Source organism: Chionomys nivalis, chromosome 1 (genome assembly GCF_950005125.1).
Source record: "Chionomys nivalis chromosome 1, mChiNiv1.1, whole genome shotgun sequence".
NCBI classification, from domain to species: domain Eukaryota; kingdom Metazoa; phylum Chordata; class Mammalia; order Rodentia; family Cricetidae; genus Chionomys; species Chionomys nivalis.
This window is the reverse complement of record NC_080086.1, coordinates 199,865,156-199,879,416: the sequence shown is the minus strand read 5'-3', so window position 1 is coordinate 199,879,416 and position 14,261 is coordinate 199,865,156.

Below are 14,261 nucleotides of genomic sequence, written 5' to 3'. Positions count from 1 at the left end.
TCTGAGCAAGACCTTATCTTAAATAATAATTGCCTATTTGCCAAATACATTTTGATAGCAATTATTGAGCTTTGTATATTATGTCTGTCGGTGATTGGTTTGATTTTATTATGATGCCTATAAGTTGTTGTACACGCATATAGTAGCCTCTTGATAATTGTGTTTATGTTCTATGACAACTCTCATGTTTAAAAACCATCTGACCTTTAATTATTTGAAAGCATTCATCTGTAAAATAATTTGTTAATAAATCATTTTGTGAGAGTTAATATTTGATTTTTTTCTGGTTATTTTGACTTTTCCATTTTGATATTTTATTGTTTATGCTGTAATCCCTCTTAATATCTATTTTCTAAAATTTAGAAAGGTTTTTGCTATACATACCAGGGTAACCTTGGACTTGTTATGTAGCTCAGGCTAACCTTGAACTCAAGATTCTCCTCTCAGATTCCAGAGTGCTGGGATTACTGGCATGCACCACCATGTCTTGCTCAATTATTTTTAAAATAAATTATGTGTCTAGGTGTTTTGTAAACTTTGTACATCATGTGCACACAATGTTCAAGTAGGCCAGAAGAGGGCATCAGATCCAGGGGACTGGAGTTACTGAGGGTTGTGATTGACCAAGCAGGTGCTGGCAATGAACACAGGCCCTTTGGAAGAACAAGTGCTCTTAACTGCTGAGCTACCTCTTCAGCCTCTCGTCAATTATTATGTACATGTATATTTATGCATATAAACATCTTCACTGCATGTAAGCATGTGTGTTGTGTGCTCCTAGATGAGAAGAACTGCAGATACAGATGGTTTGAGTTTCTGTGTGAGTGCCAGAAATTGAATTCAGGTCCTCTGCAAGAGCAAACAGTTTTCTTAATCACAGAAAAAACCCTCCAGTCCTACATACATATAGTTTTTCTTTTCTTTTATTCTTTTTTTTTTTTGAGTCATGAGTTTACATAGCCCAGAACAATGGATTCTCCTGCTTTCCAAATCTGGGATTATAGGTATGTCCTACTGCACAAATATTTAGATCATCAACTCTTTTGGTTTTATGGGACAGGGTTTCTTTGTGTAGGCTTGGCTGTCTTGGAGCTCACTCTGTAGCCCAGGCTGGCCTCTAACGCATAGAGCTCTTCCTGCCTCTGGCTCCTGAGTGCTGGGATTAAAGGCATGTGCTCCCACCACTACCACCACCGGGCTTCATCAACTTTTTCTTCCTTCATTTCTTTTCCTTCCTTCCTTCCTTCCTTCCTTCCTTCCTTCCTTTTTTTTCTTTAAAAACTTATTTTTATTTATATGAGTACTCTACCTGCACGTCCAACTTTGTCAGACGAGGACATGGGATCACACTATAGACAGTTGTGAGCCAGTATGTGGTTACTGGGAACTGAACTCAGCACCTCTGGAAGAGTAAGCAGTGTTCTTAGATGCTGAGCCACCTCTTCAGACCCTCATCAACATTTTCTTATAGACTGATTTTTGTTTAAATTTTTCATGACTCAAACTAACTTGCACTATTACTAAACATAGACCATTTTTCATTTTAAGATTTCCTGGCTGTTATGTATTTTAGATAGGGTCTTACTATGTGACCCTGCCTGACCTGGAACTTGCAATCCCCCCAGTGTCTGATAACAAAGTGCTGGAATTGCTGATACAAGGCACACTCCTGACCTCTCTTTTATTGAGGAAGGGAAAAGGGTCTTCCTAGTAAAAAGTAGTTGTTTTGTTTTGTTTTGTTTTGTTCTTTTTGATGGTACTGGGAATTGAGCCCAGGTCTGAAGCCACATGCTAAGAAAGTACTTTACCACAGGGCCATGTTTGTAGCCCATGTCAAATGCCATAGAAAATGTTAACGGTGAAAACAACTTTGTGTGGATTACTTGAATAGCTATTTTTGTAAAACTGTGGGTTTTACTTATACATTGCTTTTAAAAAAACAATAAAACTGGGTGCTAGTGGCTCACACCTTTAATCCCAGCAAATCCCAGCACTCCTGAGCCAGAGGCAGGCAGATGTCTGTGAGTTCAGGGCCAGCCTGGTCTACAGAATGAGTTCCACTGACAGCCAGAGCTAGACAGAGAAACCCTGTCTCAGACAAACCAGAATTTAAACCACACTGCAAAATCACTCAAATCAGACAATTTAATACCTTATATAGATGTTGGATATTTTTCTGAATAAATACTTTATCATGGATAGGTCTTGTATCCTTTAATTTTTAGAACTTGAAAACATACCAAGTTGCATATTAAGAAGGCAATCAAAAACATTTCCTTCTGTGTTCAAGTCTGCATTATTTCAAGGCTATCCATCACACACGCAAACACACACACACACACACATCGTAACAACAGCATCAAACATTAGTCTTTAAGCTTTAAATAACTAAAGACAATGCATTCCTTAAAGCAGGAGAGCATACCATGAAGTTACAGCAGTTTAGGTATAAAATATGGGGGGAATGAAATGTACTTCTGTGACAGGGATGTATCTCAGTGTTTTGTTCAGCTTGTGCTCAATCCTCAGCACCACAAATAACAAACCAAATTTCCTTGTGCATGACATTATCAACACATATATTATCCTTAAAGGTGTGTTTCAGGCCCATAGATCTTCTGTACCAAGTAGTCTAAAGGCCTGTTCAATAACCTAAACACTTTTGTCTCTATTTATGCCCCTATAACTGCTCCCTTTTTTGTACTCCCTTGTTTGCCATTGTGCCTTAAGGGAAAGTTGTCACCGAGTATCAAGAGCTAATATGCATGAAGAACTTAAGAGCAGTTGACCTATATAAACACTCAATAAATATTCAGAACAACTTGTAAAGGAGAGTCTGCCATTATCTCCATTAAAAAAGTGAAAAGTTCTATTTTATATTCTATGTATATTTTGTTTGTATAGGCATAACCACACATGCACGAGAGTGCCTATGGAGGTCACAAAAGGGGCACCAGATCTCCTTGAGCTGGAGTCACAGGCGGTTGTGACCTGCCCAATGTGGGTACTGGGAACTGAATTTGGGTCCTGTGGTAGAATAGGAACGACTCTAAACCACTGAGCAATCTCCCAGTATCTCCACTCTTTTTCTTTCTTTTTTTGGAAGACAGGTTTTTCTGTGTAGCTCTGGTTGTCTTGGAATTTGTCTGTAGACCAGGCTGGCCTCAAACCCAGAGATTAGACTGCCTCCATTTAATTAAATACGTGCACCACCGCTCAACCTATCCCCATTCTTATACACAAGGGATTCAAAGTACAAAAAGGTGAGGTCATACCCCAGGTCATACAAATAACAGACTGTTTCCTGTCAATCTGTATCAAACTTCCCCACCTCCAATCCAGACAACTGCTGATCTAGACTAGACATGTTCTCCAAGGTATGTATATCTAGGTATCACTACATCAAAACTAAGATGTTGTTTGTTCTTCTCATGCTCATCCTTTCATGCATACATTGCTACCTAGAGACTGGCTGCTAGGACAGTCTGAATGCAGCAGCAGAATAGATTCTAACTGTCTTTCATTAGTCAGATATTAAAGGGATCTGACGTTAAAAGGGGAGACCATGTTTTGCTGCCCAATGAAATTGTTTTGCATTGGAAATATTTTAACTTTATTACATTTATTATTGTGTGTGTGTGTGTGTGTGAGAGAGAGAGAGAGAGAGAGAGAGAGAGACAGAGACAGAAAGAGAGCGAGCAGCTGGTGGTCAGTAGCTGCTGATGCGGCAGGTTCTCTTCTACCATGTGGGTCTGGGGATTGAAAGCAGGTGTTTGGGTTTGTTGATAAGTGCCTTTACCTGCTGAGTCATCTTGCTTACCCAGATTTTTTTTTTAATTAAAAGCATTGTAGGTGGTGGTGGCACGCACCTTTAATCTGAGCACTTTGGAAGCAGAGAAAGGTATATCCCAAAGTTCGATGCTAACCTGGTCTACAGAGTGAATGCCAGGAAAACTAGGGCTGCATCGAGAAATCTTGTCTCCAAAACAAACCAAAACAAACAAAGAAGCAAATAAATAAATAAAACCATTTTAGTTTTGAAACCTTATAATAAGATTGTTATTTTAAATTGAGTTTATATTGGCATTTTCTTAGTTTAATTGCTAATATAATTAATACTGCCAGACTTAGACAGTAAAACCAAAGCTCTCTGAAGGAATTACTAACCTTTGGAGAGTGAGCGACTCAAGTGTGGAACTAGAGAAGACCCGCTTTCACCATCTGATTCTACAGTTTCTGAGAACTAGGTACAGAACATGGCAGCATGCAGCTGAGATCCATAGTTGGAGGCACTTACGCTTGACGGGTATAAAGGTCTGGTTCGTCGAGGTCCTGAGATCTTAATTCCTGTGTGGAGAGGCAGCCAGCACCACCGGTGGAAATGGAACTGCGCTTCATGCTCAGAACCTAATTCATGATTTCAATATCAGAAAAATGTTCCAGATGCAAGTGGATCATTAAGCAATAATTGTCACTTTTATTCTGAAGTAGAAGAGTAACTAAGTTTATTCCTTTACGATAGTATTTTCCCTGTGTGCTGTATTTGTTTGTCATGTATACTTAAGTCCTCACTAAAGATAACACCTATGCAACTTCAAGTATTCAATACACTCAAGCAAGACAATGCAAAAATGAACATATATGATTCCTGCATCACACGGCAATCCATGATCGCAAAATTTCAATGTGTTATCCCGAATACATCACTGGTATCTCTTATGTCTATTTCAATGGTAACTCACAGACTGCTTGACAAGAAATCTCAGGCTCCTTAACTCTCCTCAAAATGTTTCCTTTGGCTTCAAAATCAGGATTCATTCTCTTTTCCTAATATCTACTTTTCTTGCTTTATGTTTAACCCCATAGTTTAATACCCACTATTGTCTTTCTGGTTCTAATCTCCCTTTCAGTAAAGACAAGCAATCCGTTCCATAACATAATGTAGAGGCTGCTTCCATTCTCAAAATATTTTAGTATCATAAGCATACCTATGTCAGACCCTGTCTTCGTCTCTGCAGCACTAGACGCTAGCCACTCAGCTTTTTCTGGTCCTGCCCTGGCTTCTTTCTAGGATAAGACAGAACTCACTGTTGATAAAATTATATATATATATATATATATGTAGTGAAGAGAAGTCACGCTATGCGATAAGGCTTATATAGGAGGCTTATTGGAAGATGAGAGAGAAGGGACAGAGGAGGCAGAGAGGGGAGCAGACTAGTCCCATGGGGTAAAGAGTGCGGGAGAGAGAGGGAGGTAGACACAGGAGAAGGGGGAGGTTAGGGGGTAGGTCCACCTGTTACAAGGAACCATAGCAAATGTGCCCAGAAGTGGCTACAGGTGAAGTGCTCTTAGTGGCTACAGGTGAGGAGGTTTCCTGTGAAGACCCTAAAGACAGGCAGGACAATGCAGATTCCCAAATACTAACACCAAATATTAACACCCACTTTATTGTTTGTTTGAGCTGGGGACTTTAGCACAATAGGCTGTGCACTGAGTCACATCACTCCTTGTTCGACTGCTTACATTCCACTTAGGTCTTATTCTCAAGCCTTCAGTTTCCTAGACTTTTTCTTCTTACATGGCTTTTCAGATGCTGCATTACCACAGGAACGCAGTGTTTTAACCTGTCCCTCCCAGGCAGTCCTCCCCTTCTCCCCCTCCCTGCGGAACACCTTGGTCAGCAATCAGCATCCTCTTTTCCCTCTCCAGGCGCTGCCCACACAAACTTACTGATCCCTGAACCCAGAACCTGGCAGATGCCGCCCCAGGTCTCTGATGCCACAGAGTTTCTTAGCAGGAACAGAGTTAACCCCATGCCAGCAGTTACCTTTCTCTCTGGTTCTTGACCCGCAGCGCCCACTTCCAGTAAAATGCACAACTGCTTAGGAAGACACCCACCAATGCCAACCAGGAGCCATTTGGATTTTAAAGTCTCCGCCTGCGTGACGTCAGAAAGCCTCTTGCGAGTACTCTTAAGCAAGAAGGCTATGCCAGTTCCCAGACAGTGGTGGGAAGTCTTAGGGCAAAAGCTTAGATTTCTAAATCTTGCAGCTGTTGTGCCTCTGGCTAGAATTGTAGTTTTGTCCCTAGCAACCCTTTTGAGTTTCAGCCTTTCCTAGCCATCAGTGTGTCTCCTCATCTGTATTTGAGACAATCAAGTACTTTTGCAGCAGTGCCCAGTTGTTTTCCATAGTATCTTTTATTGTTGTTTTGTTTTGTAAAATATCCCTGGGCCTGGTGAAATGGCTCCATGGGTAAGAGCACTGCCTGCTCTTCCAAAGAAATGGGTTAAATCCCCAGGACCCATAACTATAACTCTAATTTCAGGAGGTCTGATGCCCTCTTCTGGCCTTGGTGGGCACCAGACACACGTGTGGTATACAGACATACATGTAGGCAAAACACTTTATACATAAAATAAAAATAATAAAGATCTTTTTTAAAAAAATAAAGGCAAATAAAAAGTATTCTTGTACAGTTTTATCAGGACCTAAGTTCTCAAAATTCATTTCAACACTCATCTTAGTTTCAAGATGCCTTAAGAAGTACAAAATTTGCTGGTCAGTGGTGGTACATTCCTTTACTCCCAGTACTCAAGAGGCAGAGGCAGGGGGATCTCTGTGAGTTTGAGAAGAGTCTACAGAAGAAATACAAAATCACTTTAGCTAAGACATTTGAATTGGAAGTATTATCTCTGTTTGACCAAGATCTCCCATATTTTGTCATTACAAGGTCAATTAGTAAGACTATTGTAATAGCTATTGCTTATGCATTAACTACTCCTGGATTCTTTTTATAGAAGACTGAAGTGAGAAAGGATTAATGTTCTACGGGTGCTTAAATAAAGCAAGTTTTCACATACTAGTCCTTCTAAAATCATTCCTCATCAAAGAACTCATTGAAACATTTTTTTTGTACAAATTTTAAAAAGTTGAAGTCTACAGTCATCAGGCTGGTAGTCATAGACACACAAAAACCTGACAAGCTTGCTTTCTATGTCTACTTCTGAATGCCACTCAGGATCAAGTGAGATAATTGTATCAGGATTTTAGCTTAGTGATACATGGCGTTAATAAATTAAAATTCATCCTAAGGAATGTAGTGGGAAGAAATGATAATGTAATCAAGTTGAATTTAATTTGCTAGATATTTTATAATGACATTTTAAGTCATAAGCAACTGTAATATACTTTACTATTAGAAACTCTTTTAATTAATGCAGGCCACCTTATTCCCATGTGGTTATGCCATGGCAGTATCTGTGAAAAATTCTTCAGAGCAGGTAATAGGGATATGTTACATCTCTTTTTATCTTCTTTTTTTTTTCTGAGACAAGCTTGTCTATTTAACAGTCTTGGCTGTGTCCCTTTTTTACCTTTTATGTTAATTCTTTAAAAACAACTACTTCTTTATTTTATTTATTGTATTATGTATAGTTGGAATTTTCCTTTGGGCCACCAAGAAACTCCCAAATAATTTATTATGAATGCTTCTTATTAATTATAAGTGCTTAGTCTTAGCTTAGGCTCGTCCTGCTAGCTTTTTGAACTTAATTTAACCTGTTTCTATTCATCTACATTTTTCCTTGGGGCTTTTTACCTTTCTTTTATTCTGTATGTCTTGGTTTCCTGCTTCCTCCATGTGTGTCTGATTGGCCACTGGTTTCTCCCTGGTATCTCTTTTTCTTTCTTCCTTTCTAAGCCTAAATTCCTCCTGCTACTCAGTTTCCCTGCCTGCAAGTCCTGCCTATACCTCTTTCTTGCTATTGGCCATTTAGCTTTTTGTTAGACTAATCAGGTGCCTTAGGCAGACAAGGTAAAACAGCAACACATTTTTACATATAATTCAACAAATGCAACATGTCTTTACATAGTTATACAAATATTTTGTAACAATGAAACATCATTTCTCCTTTTACTTTTTTTCTTCAAACCCGCTCTTATATGCCTCCTTGTTCCCTTTCAAATTCATGGATTTTTCATTAATTTTGTTACATGCATATGTGTATGTAACCTGCCCAATCTGTATGTTACTTGTCTGTATGCTGTCAGGGTTATAATTAGGTTGAAGGGAGATAAATACACAGGGAGAAAGGAGAGCAAAATAATAGTATGGATATGTGAAAAAAATCACAAGGATTCATACTGTTAAGTACCTAAGAAACTATAACACACGCATACTTTAATTTAGTATAATGTTATTTGTATGTATGATTCAGGGCTCACCATTTGGTATTGGATAAGCATTTCGTGTACTCTTCCCACAGTAGGACTAAAACTGTTTCTCCACTCCCGGCATTTGTGAGTTCCCTATAGTTCTTTGTGTAGGGCTGGTTGGCCCCTTGTCCCTTATAAATTGCCTCTTGTCCTTATTCAGCTCATACTTAAGCAGCCATGTTAATAAGATTTTATTGGTGTAGATTCTGACATTCCTAGGAGATACAATGTCACAGCAAACTCCATGATGCTCTGGCTCTTATAATCTATGTGTCCCCTCCTTTACAATGTTTCGTGATACTTACGTGTAGTGATATTTCATTTGTATTTTAATAAAGAAAGTTTAGCTGAAGATCAGAGAGTAAGTGGTAGCACACACCTTTAATCTCAGTAGCCACACTAGTTTGCCATAGAAACCTGGCGGTGCACGCCTTTAATCCCAGTGGTGCACATCTTTAATCCCAACCTAAAGAATGGAATGCAAGACAGAAGGAGAAAGCTCTCAGACACAGTCTCATCACCCTGTTATTTGATTTCTCTGTTAGATTGCCTTCACATATGCATTTATTTCAGGAAGCATCGACTGTATCAATACCCATGCCACTGCACACTACTTCCGTGGCCTTAGTTTTAGCTGTTTCTCCCTGTATACACTCCCTCGTCCCTCTATTTCTCTCCTTGCACCTCCCCTCACCAGCCTGTACCTTTCTATTCTATTTCTTCTTTCCTGATGAGATGCTTCTCTCCTCCTTAGTCTGTTACTCTATGCTTAATCTCTGTGATTCTGTATATCCACATGTAAGCTAATACATGCCACATTTGGCTTTCTGTGTCTGGGTACCTCACTCAGGGTGATTTCTCCCCCTAGTTCTACCCATTTACTGTGAATTTAATTCTTTTTAATGGCTGAGTAATATTCATTTGTATAAAGGTTCCAATTTTTATTATCCATTCATATTCATGTCTTGAATATGTTATCCAATTTCTGGGCATTATTAATAGAGCAGCAATGGACATGGTTGAGTAAGCGTCTCTGTGGTAGGATGAAGTTTCCTTTGGGTAAATGCCCAAGAGTGATAGAGCTGGATCACGAGGTAGATCAGTTCCCATCTCTCTAAGGTAAATCCACACTCATTTCCATAGTGACTGTATGAGTCTGCACTCCTACCAGCAGTGGATGAGTGTACCCCTTATTCTATGTCCTTGCCAGCAGGAACTGTCAATCGTATTATTGATCCTAAGGATTCTGACAGGTGTAAAATGGACTCTCAAAGCAGACTTGGTTTGCATTTCACGAATGACTGAGAATGTTGAACATTTAAGTCTTTCTCAGCCACTTAAGATTCCCTATTGAGAATTCTCTGTTTAAAAATTCCCAGTTTTAATTGAGTCATTTGTTTTCTTGATATCTAGCCTTTTGAGTTCTTTATACATTTTGTTTGAGTTTTTTTGTATAATTTTGGATATTAGCCCTCTATTGGGTGTGTAGTTGATAAAAAATATTTTACCATTCTGTAAGCTGCCACTTTGTCTGAATGATGGGATCTTTTGTCATGCAGAAGCTTTTCAGTTTCATGAGATCCCATTTATTAATTGTTGAAATTAGTGTCTGTGTTAATAGTGTTCTGCTCAGAAAGTCTTTTCCTATGTCATTGATTTCAGGGATCTTCCCTTCTTTTTCTTCTGTTAGGTTCAAGATATCTGGTTTTAGGTTGAGGTCTGTGTGGGAATTCCTTTCCATTAAATATTTTTTGGGATGTGGGGGTGTGTCAGCAATAGGGTGGCTTCTGTGTGCTGACATGATCTCTTATAAGGGAGAGAATGGTCTCCCATGTATTTCTGGTTTCTTCATCAAAGATCAGGAGTCCGTAGGCACTTGAATTACACCTGACTTCTCAGTGGAAACCATGAAAGCCAGAATGTCTTAGATAGATGTGCTGCCAACACTAAGAGACCATGAAGGCAATCCCAGAGTACTATTCGCAGCAAAGCTTGCATTCACCATCAATGGAGAAAAAAGATATTCCAGGACAAAAACAGATTTACATAATAGGTAGCCACAAACCCAGCCTTACAGAAACTACTAGAAGGCAAAGCACAAACCAAGGAAGCTAAGAACACCCATAATAACACAGACATCTGACAACTCTCCACCACCACAACTCAAAGAAGGGAAACACACACTCTAATAGTAGGTTTCAACACTCCTCTCTCACCAATGGACAGGCTAAACAGACAGAAACTTAATGGAGCAATAAGAGATATCACAGATGTAGTGAAACAAATGAAATTAATAGACATCTATAGAACATTCCACCCAACAGAAAAGAAAATACCTTCTTCTCAGCATCTCATGGAACCTTCTCAAAAATTGATCACATAATCAGTAACAAAGCAAACATTCACAGATACAAAAGAAAATGTAGTAACCAGCTGTGTACTATTGGATTACCATGGAATAATGCTAGAATTCAACAACAATTCTACCCCCAGAATGCCTACAAACTCATGAAAACTGAACAGTCAACTACTCTCCAGAAGATGACATCAGATACCTTAGAATTAGAGATATAAGGGATTGTGAGCTGCCATATGGGTGCTGTTAACTGAACCTTTGTCCTCTGCAAGAGCGGCAAGTGCTCTTAATCATGGATTCATCAACCCAGCCCTAGAAGGTACTTCATTTTTTCCCTTAAACCCAGATGTCATTAGGAAAGATCCTTTTACAGATGGTGCTGAGAAAACTGGGTATGTACCTGTAGAAGAATGAAATCAGGTCGAGTCTCAAACTACATGAAACATTGAAAATAGATCACAGACTTCATGTGAAGACAGGACATGCTGAAACTGCAGGGAAGACACATCAACTATGTCCCGTGTCAACAATCATCCTATGCAGAGGTAGGAACTTCTGAATGGACTGTGACAGCAGAGAACACAACCCAAGGACTGACACATGGATTATAGCAAACTAAAAACCTGCCTAACAATGGAAGGAACCTCACAACTGAAGAGACAGCTTACAGATTTGAGAAATCATTGCCAACTCTGTATCGCATAGGGTTCTATTATGTAAAAACAGCCAAGATTAAACCAAATCCAATCCATACATGAGGTAATGAGGTGAGCAGACAGTCCTCAAAGGAAGAAATAGAAATGGCAAATAATATTTGATGATGGGTTCAACATCCTAAGCCATCAGGGAAAGGTGAAATTAAAATGATTTATACTGTCACCTTACTAGCTCAGAATGACTTTCATCAAGAAAACAGAACAACAGATGCTGGCAGGAATTTGAGGAAAGAGGAAACTTTACTCACTGCTAGTGAGCATAAATTGCAGCTACTGAGGAAATCAGTAAGTAGGTTTGTCAAAAATGAGAAAGTGGTGGGACAGATGTCTCAGGGAAAAGCACTGGCTGCTCTTACAGAGGAACTGGGTTTGGTTCCCAGCACCCACTTGGTGGCTCAGAACCATCTATAACTCCAGTTCCAGGGAATCCCTTTCTGGGCCTCCACAGTCACCATGGATGTACACATATATTGCAGGAAAAATATTCACACACATAAAAATAAAAGATAAACAAATCTTTGAGGACGACAACCAAAACTATCACATGATCTGCCTATATGCCTCAGTGATAAAGAGCACTTCTTGTTCTTCCAGAGGACCAGCATTTGATTCCCAACACTCAAACCAGGCAGTTCACAACCACCTGTAACACAAGCCCCAGGAGGGTCTGACATCTCTCATCTCTGTGGTCACACACACACACACACACACACACAGATTTAAAAGTAAAAAAATGACATTTGTAGGAAAATGGGTGAAATTTCAATTCAGAATGTTAGCTGAAATAAACTGCATTCAGATAAGCACTATGTTTTCTCTCATGTGTGCAGCCTTGATTGAAGTTTCTATGTGTGAGTGGGTCGGTGTCCATGTGTGGATGACTCATGAAACTAGAGAACTGTGAGAGGGAAAAAGAGACCTGAAGGATTAGGGTACAGGAACACTGACAGAAGATAATGCAATATTGTACTGGGAGAGCAGAAATTAGGTTGTTGTGGGCAATGGAAAAACAGCAAGAATGGGACAGAGGGGAGGGCAAGGCAAAGGCCAGAGGGCAGGGTGTGGAAGAAGAAAACATGTGTAAAAATGCCATTATGAAATCTACTACTTTGTAGCTAACTTAACAATCTTGTAATGGGAAATACTTGTTCCTGTAGCCATCATCCCACTTGAAATGGAGTCCATGGGGCAGGTGTTGTGCTATATTAGTTCAGACATCTATTACAGTACCAGGCATATGGTCATGCGTAAAGCATTTGCTGAGCCAGTTGTTGCCATGCATGCATCTAATTCCAGCATTTAGAGGACTAAGGAAGGCCCAAAGATTCTGGCTAGAGACTCACCTAATCTGAGCAAGACCTTATCTTAAATAATAATTGCCTATTTGCCAAATACATTTTGATAGCAATTATTGAGCTTTGTATATTATGTCTGTCGGTGATTGGTTTGATTTTATTATGATGCCTATAAGTTGTTGTACACGCATATAGTAGCCTCTTGATAATTGTGTTTATGTTCTATGACAACTCTCATGTTTAAAAACCATCTGACCTTTAATTATTTGAAAGCATTCATCTGTAAAATAATTTGTTAATAAATCATTTTGTGAGAGTTAATATTTGATTTTTTTCTGGTTATTTTGACTTTTCCATTTTGATATTTTATTGTTTATGCTGTAATCCCTCTTAATATCTATTTTCTAAAATTTAGAAAGGTTTTTGCTATACATACCAGGGTAACATTGGACTTGTTATGTAGCTCAGGCTAACCTTGAACTCAAGATTCTCCTCTCAGCTTCCAGAGTGCTGGGATTACTGGCATGCACCACCATGTCTTGCTCAATTATTTTTAAAATAAATTATGTGTCTAGGTGTTTTGTAAACTTTGTACATCATGTGCACACAATGTTCAAGTAGGCCAGAAGAGGGCATCAGATCCAGGGGACTGGAGTTACTGAGGGTTGTGATTGACCAAGCAGGTGCTGGCAATGAACACAGGCCCTTTGGAAGAACAAGTGCTCTTAACTGCTGAGCTACCTCTTCAGCTTCTCATCAATTATTATGTACATGTATATTTATGCATATAAACATCTTCACTGCATGTAAGCATGTGTGTTGTGTGCTCCTAGATGAGAAGAACTGCAGTTACAGATGGTTTGAGTTTCTGTGTGAGTGCCAGAAATTGAATTCAGGTCCTCTGCAAGAGCAAACAGTTTTCTTAATCACAGAAAAAACCCTCCAGTCCTACATACATATAGTTTTTCTTTTCTTTTATTCTTCTTTTTTTTTTTGAGTCATGAGTTTACATAGCCCAGAACAATGGATTCTCCTGCTTTCCAAATCTGGGATTATAGGTATGTCCTACTGCACAAATATTTAGATCATCAACTCTTTTGGTTTTATGGGACAGGGTTTCTTTGTGTAGGCTTGGCTGTCTTGGAGCTCACTCTGTAGCCCAGGCTGGCCTCTAACGCATAGAGCTCTTCCTGCCTCTGGCTCCTGAGTGCTGGGATTAAAGGCATGTGCTCCCACCACTACCACCACCGGGCTTCATCAACTTTTTCTTCCTTCATTTCTTTTCCTTCCTTCCTTCCTTCCTTCCTTCCTTCCTTTTTTTTCTTTAAAAACTTATTTTTATTTATATGAGTACTCTACCTGCACGTCCAACTTTGTCAGACGAGGACATGGGATCACACTATAGACAGTTGTGAGCCAGTATGTGGTTACTGGGAACTGAACTCAGCACCTCTGGAAGAGTAAGCAGTGTTCTTAGATGCTGAGCCACCTCTTCAGACCCTCATCAACATTTTCTTATAGACTGATTTTTGTTTAAATTTTTCATGACTCAAACTAACTTGCACTATTACTAAACATAGACCATTTTTCATTTTAAGATTTCCTGGCTGTTATGTATTTTAGATAGGGTCTTACTATGTGACCCTGCCTGACCTGGAACTTGCAATCCCCCCAG